The sequence below is a fragment of the Pleurodeles waltl genome, chromosome 6, assembly GCF_031143425.1.
Source record: "Pleurodeles waltl isolate 20211129_DDA chromosome 6, aPleWal1.hap1.20221129, whole genome shotgun sequence".
NCBI lineage: Eukaryota > Metazoa > Chordata > Amphibia > Caudata > Salamandridae > Pleurodeles > Pleurodeles waltl.
Window position 1 is genome coordinate 665,694,029 of NC_090445.1, and position 14,687 is coordinate 665,708,715.

The following is a 14,687-nucleotide window of genomic DNA, read 5'->3' on the forward strand; positions in this document are numbered from 1 at the left end:
ACTTGTACAATGGGTGGTATGCTGGTTGGTTAACTAATTGCTGTCATCAAATCTGGCTCCAACTGACGACACAAGTCCACTATTGTTTGCCCATCCAGGCAGTAATACATTATGATTTTGCAATGCTACATGGTCTGCAGGTGTGGCAGTGGATGATAGACAGGAGGTTGATGCCTCCTCCCTCCGGCCGCATTATAACATCCCTGCAGGGCCAGCGGCCGGAAACAGAGTTTCCGCCCGCCAGCCCAGCGGGGATGTTGGCCGTAACATTGCAGCCGGCTCCTGATGGAGCCGGCGGGGTTGCGGCCGTACGACGGGTGCAGCTGTCTGCTGTGCAGACAGTGAAAAGCAGGGTGGGGCTGTGCCTGGGGGCCCAGGGGCCCAGTGAATCCACTTACCGCCAGCCTTTCCATGGCAGTCTCTACTGCCATGGACAGGCTGACGGGAAGGGGAGTCATAATCCCCAGGGCAGCGCTGCAAGCAGCGCTGCCCTGGTGGATTATAAACGCCAGTCCCAGCGGTGCGACCGCGGTGCTACTGCTACGGTTAAAATATGGCAAATCGTACCCCCAATCTGTTGGCAGTACGCTCGCCAAAACAACCCTGGTGGTCTTTGACCACCAGGGTTGTAATGAGGGCCATAATTTCTAACATTAGTCATTGTGTCCACAGAGACATACATGATGCATGCCAACATAGCATTTCAGACTACATAGACATGGCACCCAGTACACATCCCAACTGGCAACTACACAAGTGTCACATGTGACTCACATGATTGAACACACATATGTCCATTACATAGTATTGGTCCAAACTAGGATGTTGTGCAACACAGTTGCCCCTTGAAATGAGGCTGCCTCCCGCAAGTGCAAAAAAGACCATCAGCGGGGGTGTACCATGCACTGCTATTAAATGCCATCTATGCCCTGCACAATGTTAATTTATTGTTTGAGGAGAAGGACCTTCTTGACAATACAATATAAGGATGTATGTGAGCTTACAACATATGTTTTTTGAGTGTGACGCAGTGCAAATAGTACAGTACAGAATTTCAGGGCACCAAAGTGGCAGTTGCCTGACATACTCCACCGGGCATTAGGACAGCCGGTGGTAGTCGTCATGGTGGTTGCAACCACGGTGGACACTGCCATAGGCTAACGTTGTTGCCAGTGACAGTCGCAAGCAATGGCTGTGTCTGCCCACAGTGACGACCGCGTAAGAGGTGGGCGTGAGTGACCACCATGTTCTGGAGCTTCACTTACTTGATTCATAACATTGCTACCAGCAAGACCTCCACTACCTGAGCTGCGTGTCCTGCCTCTGGGAGCAATCATACCACATCCAGCAGGTGATATGGCCCCTGCCTTCTCTCCAGAGGAGCTGAAGAGTCTAGTGGACAAGGTCCTTCTCCTGTATACACAGCTCTATGGTGCACCAGAGGAGCAGGTAAGTACCTCACATGCACAGCTTTCTCTGTACTTCACCATCCTTTCCCTCCTCACATGCTAGAATATGGCCATGGGTTCCAGGCTGAATAATTATGTGCCTGTTGATGCAGTCCGTGTGGCATCAATAGAAGGGACAATGTGCAGGTTTTGGTGGTCAGTGCCATATGTAAAGTTTATTCACATTGTGTTGTGTGGGTTTTTTGGGTTTCTAGATCCTCTTTGTGTTGGATGTACATAATTAGGCGAGGAGACATTACTGCCATCCGCTGACTTTCCTTTCCCCATGATTGTTGTAAATGTCACACAACATGTATGCGCATGACAGCATGAGCTGAGTTGCAGTTGGGAGTAATGTGAACAATGTGTATGGTGCCACAGAGATTCCTGTACACTGCCCTTGCTAAACCTTTGTTTGGAAGGGATATCATGGCTCAATCTGCCCTTCAGGTTGCCACACACACCACAAGTCAATTGGCTGTGGGCTAAATGATGTAGTTCAATGCATGGAAGTGAAGGGAAGGTAGTGTTATATAGGTTCTGTCTGCTGAGCCTGCAGAGACCAGGGCCTGTCATATGTATCTCCCAGAATGGGTCCTAGTCCAGGCTGGGGTGGAGTCACTGTAGCTATACAACTGTGAAACTGTGCTCACTTCCTGTAGCCCCGCAGAACCTGGCATGTGGGCAACATGAGGCTCTAGTGCAAAGTCCTGCCAGAATTGCTTTAGATTAGGAACGAGTACAGAGGTAAATTACTAATCTAGTCCAGATGTGCACTTTGCATCATTGTCAATGTGTGTCTTTGACTCATGACAGCTCCCTTACTCCCACAGCCCTTTTGTCACCTTCCCACAGGTCATCCTTGTCCTGTGCAGACTTATTACATAAATACCAGTGCCACAGTGCAGACAGTGGCCTTCATTGCAACCCTGCCGGTCAGTGAAAAAGTGGCGGTAATACCGCCAACAGTCTGGCGGTAAGTACCGCCAAATTATGACCATGGAGGTGAGAGCTCAGATAGACAGCCACTTTACCACACAGACCGCCAAGGCAGAAACAACAGCCACCACGGCGGTAGCCGCCTACAACCAGGCGGAAGTCAATGTTCCGCCCACCATATTAAGACACAGGAAACCGCCACCTTTTCCGGGGCGGTACCAATGAAATCAAAAGCCTGGCGGAAACACTGCACATAAGGGAAAGGACTCACCTTTGGAGATACAGGGAAGAACCATGCCGCCATGGAGCCCGAGCTGCAAATGTTTCCAAGGATTTTCTACGTCTGCTCCACCACGAACACCAACGACAGTGAAGACGACCGCAGTGAGTACAGCCGCCTAGCACACAGGAGGGGGGAGGAAAAAGAGAGTGACACACACACGCAACACACACCCCCCCACCTCCAACACCATACACACATACAGCTGCAGTAATAAAACATATTTACCCCGTACCACTGAGAAATAATGCAAGGACAACAGGAATGTGATAAAGTGAGTGTAATAAGATCAACACAGTAGAAATAAGAAAATGCAATGCAACGGTTATATACATATGTACAGTTCAAGAGACACAGGGGGTCATTCTGACCTCGGCGGTAAAATGTGCATACCGCCGGTCAGAAGACCGCCATAACACCGCCGCAGCCGCGATAAACCGCCACGGTCATTCTGACCCGCAACTGGCAAACCGCCAAAAACCCGACATCCACAAAAGTCCGCCACACCAAAGGTCAGCGAAAAAAAGGCGATGACCAAACCTCCACTGTCACGCCAACAGAAATACGCCCATACCATTACGACCCACGAATCCACGCGGCGGTCTTTCAAACGCGGTATTCCATAGGCGGTACACACCGCCGCGGTCAAAATACACACACCCTTACAAAACACAACCACATTGGACAATTTGAAATACACACACCTGAGACACATACACACACCACTCCCACACACCCAATACCATATAAAACACACACCCACATTACCCACAAACCCTTACTTCCACAATTGCGAATCAAGGACAGAGAGAGACAGCACTGTTTAGAGTAGACCATCACACAGAGGCCAATCACAACATCACCCACACAATTACAACGCACAAAACACCATACACCACCACACTCACCACACTCCACAACACATACAACATCCCTCACCTCATCCACACCACCCCATGGCACCCCAAAGACACCCCAGGTTCTCTGACGCCGAACTCAGGGTCATGGTGGAGGAAATAGTACGTGTAGAGCCCCAGCTCTTCGGGGCACAGGTGCAGCATACAACAATTGCTAGGAAGATGGAGCTATGGCAAAGGATAGTCGACAGGGTCAACGCGGTGGGACAGCATCCACGCAATCGGGAGGACATCAGGAAGAGATGGAACGACCTACGGGGGAAGGTGCGTTCCATGGTATCAAGACACAACATTGTGGTGCAGAAGACTGGCGGCGGACCCCCACCTACTCCCCCAGAATTCACAGCATGGGAGGAGGAAGTCTTGCACATCCTGCATCCTGAGGGCCTCGCAGGAGTAGGCGGAGGAATGGACTCTGGTAAGTCAAATCTTAACTACTACTTCCCACCCCCACCCCACCTGCATGCCAGCACATAGCCCCACTCTCACCCCCACCCCCATCACACCAACACCTTCCAAATGTACCACCATCACAACCCACCCATCCCAACACCTAGACCTGCATGCGACCACAAAGCATGGACACCCATCACCAAAGCATGCCCACTGCACATAACCATCTCCCTCACAATCCACCCTCACAAAAGCCCCCACACGGGAATGCCTGCACTTGGGTACACGGACACCCATCCATCCCACGAAAAGCCACACACAGAACCAATAACCATACCCTTATACCCCTGCAGGACCCGAACGCCACCACACCGCCACGGAGGGTCCAGAGATGTCCATCCCACCCCCAGAAGAGGCCCCCAGCAATGACAGCAGCTCTGTCGACCTGGACCCTGATGACCAGCCCGGCCCATCGGGGACCTCTGGACAGTCGGTTCCCCACAGACAGCCACAGGCTACACCAGACCTAACCCCCTCTGGGAACACCAGCACAGCTCCCACCCAGCGGGCCCATGCCTCTGTCTCCAGGACACGTCAGCGGTGTGTCCGCCACTACAGGGCACCCAGGTTGACCCACCACCCCAACAACAACAGGGACCTGGGGGCAGTGGTAGTGGGCACACCGTCCAGGGGACAGAGGCCCAGGGAAACAGGGGAACTGGGAGGGCTGCTGTGCGACAGGGGGGGGGACAGGCCCAGGGAACCGACTCTCCAAGAGGCCCTCACCACCATAATGGGAGCATACCACCACTCCCAGGAGATGATGGCGACGGTACTGGCCAGGTTCCAGGAGATCTAGGCACAGCAGGAGGAACGGTACATGGGGTTCAGAGAGGAACTGAGGAACATCGGTACCGCAATGGGGACCATCGTCCTGGCCCTTAACCAGATAGTCACCACATTGCGGGACCATGTGGCACCCCAAAGGGCCCCTGTCACTAGCCCAGGCCAGGAACAGCCTACCACCTCCGCCGGCGCCAGTGGACAGGAGGCCCCCACACAACGTCAGGCCACCAGAACCCCACCTCATGCTGAAGAACAACCACCCCGCAAGCGGAACCTGAGATCACACAAGAAGACAGAGTAGGATTGCAAGACCCCCGCCAGCATAAGATACCCCCTGATGTCATCCCACTGTCCCACATTGTCACCCTGTCCAACCTTGAACTGCCCCTGCTCCATCCTTCCACAGGCATATGGACAATGCACCTGTGCGACTGAGAACTGGACTCTGCCATGGACATTTCTCCACCCCCACCCATCACCGTTTTACTATCATGTACCTATATGTAGCACTTATAATAAATCACCTATTGCACTTACAATTTCAGGAGTCTGCTTTTATTTTACTATTATGTATCACACATAACGGTGCAATTATGTTCTGTTACATTGTAATGACAACATACCAATGACAACAAGCTGTAGTCCATGGGCAAACAAAGCAGAAGTCACGCAGTTGGTCAAACAGCTCTGAAAAGGGAAGGGAAAGTCACAATTCAGCTAAGAGGAAATGGTGGGAAACACAGAAAGTAGAGACGCAGGAGGCCTCAAGTAAATGTAAAATGGCGTGGGTGAATCTTACCTGTGTGCTACTGAAAATACTGTTGTATAACTGTATCCCTGTTGTCTGTGTCGTCCCCGTCGTCTTCCTCCTCTTCACTCTCCACAGGCTCCACAGCTGCTACAACACCACCATCTGGACCATCCTCCTGCAGGAAAGGCACCTGGCATTGCAATGCAAGATTGTGAAGCATACAGCAGGCCACGATGATATGGCACACCTTCTTTGGTGAGTACATTAGGGATCCCCCTGTCATATGCAGGCACCTAAACCTGGCCTTCAGGACCCCGAAGGTCCTTTCTATTATCCTCCTAGTTCGCCCATGGGCCTCATTGTACCGTTCCTTTGCCCTTGTCCTGGGATTCCTCACTGGGGTCAATAGCAAGGAGAAGTTGGGGTAACCAGAGTCACCTAATAACCACACACGGTGTCTCTGTAGCTGTTCCATCACATAGGGGACGCTGCTATTTCGCATAACATACGCGTCATGCACTGACCCAGGGAACTTGGCATTCACATGGGAGATGTACTGGTCTGCCAAACAGACCACATGGACATTCATAGAATGATAACTCTTTCTATTTCTGTACACCTGCTCACTGCCTTTGGGGGGTACCAAAGCCACATGGGTCCCATCAATGGCACCAATGATGTTGGGGATATGTCCAAGGGCATAGAAATCACCCTTCACTGCAGCCAAATCATCCTCCTCAGGGAAAACAATGTATCTCTGCATGTATTTCATCAGGGCAGACAACACTCTGGCCAAAACCTTAGAAAACATAGGCTGAGACATCCCTGATGACATGGCCACTGTTGTCTGAAAAGACCCACTTGCCAAAAAATGGAGTACTGACAGAACCTGCACCAGAGGGGGAATGCCTGTGGGTTGGCGGATGGGGGACATCAGTTCTGGCTCCAGCTGGGCACACAGTTCATGAATAGTGGCTCTGTCAAGTCTGTAACGAAGTATAATATGTCGTTCTTCCATTGTCGACAGGTCCACCAGCGGTTGGTACACGGGAGGATTCATCCTTCTCCTCGCAAGTCCCAGCGGACGGTGCCTAGGAAGGACAACATGGAGCACAGAGTCAAGCAACCCACAGGTTCGTTCAAAGAGCTTGCACAGTAAATGAATCGCAATGCATTGAAAGGCGTGTATGAGTGGCAATGCACGGCCTAGCCCTGTGTGACGCAGTATAAATTAAGCCATGTGGGCCTTTGAAATGGCGGCTGCCTGACCTGTGAAGTGTGACAATGGGAACTGTGAGGTCAATGCGCTGGCGTGGCACACCGTGGTGGTAGGCGGTCGGAAACCGCGGTGCGAAGCCGCATTGGTTAACATTGAGCCCTATGGGTCTCAGTAGCCAATGACGATGTGCGCCGGCGGTCGCGGTACGCACCGCCGCGGGTGTGACCGCCATTTTCTAGCTGCTTAATCACTCGAGACCTGATCATCCACTGGAGAGGACCTATACTGCAAGTGCTGCTGTGACCTCGGTCTGGGAGATACTATGGCTGCTGCGACTGGGGAAAGGGCCCCTGCCTTCACTTCAGAAGAGTTGGAGAAACTTGTTGATGGGGTCCTCCCCCAGTATGCGCTACTCTACGGTCCTCCAGACCAACAGGTGAGTACACTGGGTGCACGTTGAATGGGCTATGCCTGTGTTGAGTGGGGTGTATGTAAGATGGTGGGGAGGGGAGCGAATGAGGAGTGCAACGCACGACAGATGAGAGCATGTGCCACATGTCAAGGTTGGGGAGGGGGGGCCACTCACATCTACCATGCAGAAAAGTGATGATATTTCGTTTCCCACCCTGTACATGTCACATAGGTCAGCGCCCATCAGAAGATTGAGATTTGGCGTGCCATCGCCAAGGACGTCCGGGCCCTGGGGGTCCACAACAGACGGGGCACCCACTGCCGAAAGAGGTGGGAGGACATCCGCCGCGGGACCAGGAAGACCGCCGAGTCTCTGCTGGGGATGGCCTCCCAACGTAGGAGGGATGCCAGCCGCCAATTGACCCCCCTGATGTCCCGGATCCTGGCGGTGGCCTACCCCGATTTGGATGGGCGCGTGAGGACATCACAGCAGACACAAGGGGGTGAGTATCAGCACATTGTGCTATCTTTGCGCGCAGTGGAGGTGTCTGGGTGGGGAGGAGGGCTGTGGGAGACTTTAGGCCAGGGCGCTTTCTGTAGGCTAGTCCCCTCCTTTAGGCATGGCCCTGTGCCCCCGCCCCCCACCTCTGTAGGGTGCCAAGTCGAGCTATCCATGGTCCTGCATCACCCATGTGTGCATTTGTTGTTCATAGATCTGTAGGCCTAGTCACAAGTACTGAGTGGTGTACCCCGATTGCGCAGCGTAGTGCAGGGGCCTTCTGTGTCTGTCCTCTCCGCCAACGGTGTTGCCAATGCATGCACTCAACCTGTCTTTATTTCTCCCCCCACCCATTTTCTTTATCTTCCTGTGCATGTGTGCATTAGCATCATCAGGCGGAGGAGAATTGCCATCGGAGCACGAGGGAGCTGCAACTCACATGGCCCCGGAGGGCCATGCTACAGACACCGAGTTCACCAGTGAGACGGAGGGCGAGGGGAGCTCCACAACGGGGACCCGTGGAGACATCAGCGACACCGACACGTCCTCGGAAGGGAGCTCCCTTGCGGTGGCGGCAACATCCGTGCCCACCGCCACAACAGGTACAGCCGCCACCCAGCGCACCAGCCCCGCCCTCCCAGCAGCCCCTCGGCCTTCGCTCCGTGCCCGCTCGCCCAGGAAGGCGGGCATCTCCTTCGCCCCAGGCACCTCAGGCCCTGCCCCAGTTACCCCTGCTGCCCTCAGTGAGGAGGTCATTGACCTCCTCAGGACACTCATTGTTGGGCAGTCTACCCTCTTGAATGCCATCCAGGGTGCAGAAAGGGAGGTGCATCGGAGCAATGCATACCTGGAGGGCATTCATTCGGGTCAGGCTGCCCATCAACGATCGTTCAATGCTCTGGCCTCAGCACTGACGGCAGCCATTGTCCCGGTTTCCAGCCTCCCTCTTCTAACTGCCTCCACCCAGTCCCAGTCTCCTGTTCCTCTGCCTATCCCATCCACACCATCAGACCAGCCTGCACACATCTCAACACCCAAGGGCAGCTCATCCAGACATAAGCACCACAGATCCCACAAGCATTCACACAAACAACATCCAGATGCCGACATGGCAACAGTCACTACCACCTCTGTGTCCACCTCCTCCTCATCTCCCTCCTCCCTCCCTGTGACGTCTCCACTCACACCTGCATGCACACCACCATCAGCCAGTACTTCCATCACCAGCACACCCTCCAGTACAGTCCGCACACGTGCAGTCACCACCCCCACTGCCATCTACACGTCCCCTGTGTCCTCTCCCAGTGTGTCTGTCACCCCCTCTTCCAAAACACACAAACGCAGGCAGCCACCCACCCAACAGCCATCAACCTCACCACAGCCTACGTCACAAGCACCTGCACCCAAAGACAGCACACTTGACTCTCCTACAACCACATCCTCTTCCTCCACTCCCATACCCACTGCACCTACCATTCCCATTGCTCCTAAGAAACTTTTCCTCTCCAAAGTTAACCTCTTTGCATCACCTGACCCACCCCCTCCATCTGGTAAGAGTCCTAAGAGCACCTCAGCCACCACCAGCCCTGCATCGAGGGCGACCATTGTGCACGGATTTTGGAGTCCACCTTTCCCGAGTGCAGATACATCGGCCAGCAGCAAGGGGACAGCCAGCCCACCCCCTGGGAAGAGAACCCGAAACACAAAGGGCCGGCGCGAGAAGGCTGAGACGGCTGCCACCAAGGAGCATAGTCGTGGCCCGTCACCTGCCACGACATCAAGGGGAGGCAAGGGCCAGAGAGCTTCATCGAAGGAGGGCAAGGGCAGCAGGGCGGAGAAGTCAGCCAGCAGGCGCGCGGACCAGGAGGGCCCCACCAGCCCCATACCGGGTGTGACGGAGGACACCCACGGGCCCAGGACTCCATCACAGGAGGGGCCAGCAACCGCACGGTCGGAGGGCGACTAAGCGGGGAGTCCTGGCCAGGTCTGGCTCCCTTGAAAGACAGGACAAGCACCGCTGAAGAGGGCCCCGCCAAGACAGGCACCGCTGAAGAGGGCCCCGCCGTGAAGAGCACCGCTGAAGAGGGCCCCGCTGTTGGAAAATGGGTTATTGGTAGGGCAGGTAGGTACCTACACCTAGCAACAAGCCACTAACCTCCACATAGGTACAGTTAGGTCTCAGTAAATTAATCCCAGCTCAACCCTTGGTAGCTTGGCATCGAGCGTCAAGGCTTAACTTAGGAGACAAAGTGTAAAGCATTCAAATATCACAAAACAGTAATTAAATAAAACACAGAAAACAGTTTAAAAATCCAAAACCAATTTATAAACATAGTTTATATTTTTATCTTTAAAATGACACAAAAACGATTAAAATCGGTTCAGGGGAACCGGAGATATGAATTTTTAAAGAATTATTACTTTTCTAGCGCTTAGAAACAAAAAGCGCCAATCGGGTCATCTGGTTGCACCTCGACCGGGGCAAAGTCAAACTTTCAGGCCGACCGCGATGGAGCCCTGCTCGGCTACAGGTCGCGGGAGGCCTCGGTTAAAAAGTTACCTTCTGACTTAGTCTTTATTTTGAAGTTTTTCTTCACCGGGACGAACCTGCCAGTTGAATCCGACCTCCTGGAGCCCTTGTCCGGATACGCAATGTGGGTTTCCTCGGTGGAGACTTTTACCTTCGGACTTAGTCGTTTTTTCGAGATGAAAATCCTTCGACAGGGGTAAACCTGGATCTTGATCCGACGTCCATGGAGCCCTTCTCGGTTACGATGGCTGGGAGGTCCCGGTCAACTTTTTACGTTCGGACTTAGGGGGTCATTCTGACCATGGAGGTAATTACCGCCATGGCGGAGGTCGGCGGTAGCACCGCCAACAGGCTGGCGGTGCACCGCTGGGCATTCTGACCGCTGCGGTTCAGCCGCGGCCAGAAACGGAAAGTCGGCGGTGTACCGCCGACTTTCCGCTGCCCGTCTGAATCCTCCATGGCGGCGGAGCGCGCTCCGCTGCCATGGGGATTCTGACACCCCCTACCGCCATCCTGTTCATGGCGGCTCTCCCGCCATGAACAGGATGGCGGTAGGGGGTGCCGCGGGGCCCCTGGGGGCCCCTGCCGTGCTCATGCCATTGGCATGGGCACGGCAGGGCCCCCCGTAAGAGGGCCCCAAAAAGTATTTCAGTGTCTGCCCAGCAGACACTGAAATACGCGACGGGTGCAACTGCACCCGTCGCACCTTCCCACTCCGCCGGCTCAATTCTGAGCTGGCATCCTAGTGGGAAGGTTGATTTGCCCTGGGCTGGCGGGCGGTCTTTTGGCGGCCGCCCGCCAGCCCAGGGCAAATGTCAGAATCACTGCCGCAGTCTTTCGACCGCGGTGCGGTGTTCTGACGGCGGTACCTTGGCGGACGGCCTCCGCCGTCCGCCAAGGTCAGAATGACCCCCTTAGTCTCTTTTTTGGATGTTTTTCTTTACCGGGACGAACCACGAAGTCAGGCCGGGTCGCGGTTGAGGCAAGCCGGCTAGAATTTCCGCGGCGGGTCGGTCCCTCTCTGGAGCTTTTTTCCAAAAATTCTCAAATCTTTTCCAAACTTCTGGGGCTTCACCCAGATGTTCTTTTAAGGTTCTTTTGGGGTCCACAGCTCACCCCAAGGGTCCAGAAGTTCTGTGATGGTCCTTGGGGGGTGCGGACTTCAACTCCCAGAATGCACCTGGCGCAAACTCCTTTTTGGCCACTGGACAGTGGTCAGCTGGTCGCTTTCTTCAGGAGTTGGTGCAGGGGACTCTGGTTTAGCAATTTTTCACCTGTAGCAAACAGGGAGTCCCTCCTTGAACCAGTTGAAGCCAGGCAAAGTCCTTTTTGTGGTGAAGCCCAAGTGTGCAGCTGGTGCAGTCCTTCTGAGTGCAGGGTCCAGGTGCAGGCCAGGGGTCCAGCAGGGCAGTCCTTCTTCTTCTTTAGTTCCTTTCTTGTTGATTTCTGGAGGGGATCTGAGGTGTGGGTGCAGGTCTGCCAGTTTTATCCTTGCTCCTGGGTGAAAAGCAGGGGGGCCCTGGTTCTCCAATCAGGTACAGGGTCGTCCCCCTGTGATGACCACTTCCTGGGAAGTGTGGCAAAAATCCATCCCAAAAGGCAACAGTCTCTAAAAATCCAACATGGCTGAATCTGATTTTTGGAGGTTACATCTGGCTGAGCCCACCCACTGGTGTGGCTAAAAATTATAAACACACCCCTCTCCTGCCCTCTCCTAATCTAATCAAGGGGGCACCTAATTGTCTGGGGTTGCAGGATGTGGGGGGGTTGCTGGGTGCTCCAAATGTCCTTCTCTGCCTTTGAAGACCAGTTTGGCAGCCCTCCCCCTTCCTGTCTCACCATCTGCTGAGGGGAGATTCTCTCCCCCAAGCACATTCCTTTGTGTGAAGCCTGGCCACTTCACACCTCATCAAGGCAGCCTGGCAGAAGCTGCTGCAGGCTGGCCAATCAGAGCACAGCAGCAAAAACAATGCAGAGCTGAAATTGGCAACTTTTTAGGTAAAGTCTAAACTTTTTACCTGAACTAGTTATATTAAATCCAACAACTGGAAGTTGTGGGATTTATTACAACAATCAATTTGATACCAAATTCTTGGTATGTAACATTTAAGGAGACTTTAAAATTTAAAATAAAGTCTGCCCATTCTAGCCTATGAAGGCCATTTACTTCAATGAGGGAAAAACGAATTTGGCTGTTTTTACCTCACCAGGGCTTATAAATCTATTTTTATAAAGTCCCTGCTTATAGTTACATGGCACCCAGCCCTAGGGGCACATAGGGCACACCTTAGGGGTGACTTATATTTAAAAATAAGGTAGTTTAAGACTTTGGAAGTACCTTTAATTCCAAAGTTGAATTTGCATATAACTTTAATTTTAAAGCAGCCAGCAAGGCAGGCTTGCTTTTAAAATGACACTGGGCACCTCAGCAGTGCACCTAGGTGTGCACCACCTATGCTGTGGTCCCTAAACCTACATGCCCTACCATATACTAGGGACTTATAGGTAGGTTAACTTAGCCAATTATAATTAGCCTAATTTGCATATCCATTTTACACAGAGCACAGGCCCTGGGACTGGTTAGCAGTACCCAGTGCACCTTTAAAGTCAGGAAAACACCAGCAAAAAGTGAAAAATGGGGGCAAAAAGTTATGGGGCCTCTGCAATCAGCCCTGTTTTCTCACACCCGCCAAGACAGGCACCGCTGAAGAGGGCCCGCCAAGACAGGCACCGCTGAAGAGGGCCCCGCCGTGAAGAGCACCGCTGAAGAGGGCCCGGCCAAGACAGGCACCGCTGAAGAGGGCCCTGCCAAGACAGGCACCGCTGAAGAGGGCCCCGCCAAGACAGGCACCGCTGAGAGGGCCCCGCCAAGAAAGGCACCGCTGAAGAGGGCCCCGCCGTGAAGAGCACCGCTGAAGAGGGCCCGGTCAAGACAGGCACCGCTGAAGAGGGCCCGGCCAAGACAGGCACCGCTGAAGAGGGCCCCGCCAAGACAGGCACCGCTGAAGAGGGCCCCGCCAAGACAGGCACCGCTGAGAGGGCCCCGCCAAGACAGGCACCGCTGAAGAGGGCCCCGCCAAGACAGGCACCGCTGAAGAGGGCCCCGCCGTCTAAAGCACCGCTCCGCTGGGCCCTTCCTGTCAAGCACCGCTCCGCTGGGCCCCGCCGTCTCAAGCACCGCCCCGCTGGGCCCTTCCAGTCAAGCACCGCTCCGCTGGGCCCTTCCTGTCAAGCACCGCTCCGCTCGGCCCTTCCTGCCAAGCACCGCTCCGCTGGGCCCTTCCTGTCAAGCACCGCTCCGCTGGGCCCCACCGTCTCAAGCACCGCTCCGCTGGGCCCTTCCTGTCAAGCACCGCTCCGCTGGGCCCCGCCGTCTCAAGCACCACTCTGCTGGGCCCTTCCTGTCAAGCACCGCTCCGCTGGGCCCTTCAACTCTAGCACCGCTCCGCTGGGCCCCGTCGTCTCAAGCACCGCTCCGCTGGGCCCTTCCTGTCAAGCACCGCTCCGCTGGGCCCCGCCGTCTCAAGCACCGCTGGCCCATTGACAGTGCCGGTTCTGTGTCGAGCTGGTGTTCACGCTGCACTCTGAGCACCCTGCCTCCTCCAATACCAGTGGAGTCGGTTATCCATCTGATGGACTGTGGCTTTGAACTCCCCAGGATGGCACAGTGGGCAACCAACCCACTGTAGAGACTTGTGAGACTGTGGCTTTGCACTCCCCAGGATGGCACAGTGGCCATGGAGGCCCCTCGTGGATCTGGCGTCGTGGACTCCTGTGGCTGAGGTGCCCCCCCCTTCCCTTCCCCCTGAGGTGCCTGTAGTTTTATCATCTGATGCCCCAGCAGTGTTCTCTCCAACGGTATCTGGTCTCCTGTGTGGGCTTTGCCCATGTGTTTGTGGACATTTGCCCACGGACTGTGGAACTTTAACAAAATGAGCAGGACTTATTGCCTATGTATTTAGATTTCGCACTGTTAATTTTTTTTTATTTATATTTCATATAGATGATTTTCCATGACTTCAATGAACCTATTTTATACATAAATGTTATCATCATTTTCATTATGACTTTGCATTTTTCCAGGGGGTTTGGGGGGTGTCACTCTGAGTTGTTGCTCTGCATTGGTGTGTAGATAGTTGGGGGTGGGGGGTGGGGGGGGTGGGTGTGTCGTGTATGTGTGTGCCCGTAAGCTTTCCTCCTCCCCCCTCCCCTGTGTCGTAGGTGCAGTACTCACCGTTGTCGTCTGCGCCGGCGTTCGTACTTGTGGTAGATGAGCAGGTAGACAATAGCTGGTAGGATGTTTAATTCGGGTTCCATGCTGTCCTCCGTTCTCGTGGAGTGTGTATAGGTGAGCGTTTTCCCGTTCGTAGTCTTTTTCCGCCGTGTTTTATCGGCGGGGCTCCCGCCCCGGAAAAGGTGGCGGATTGGTGAGTTGTGATAGGGTGGGCGGTACA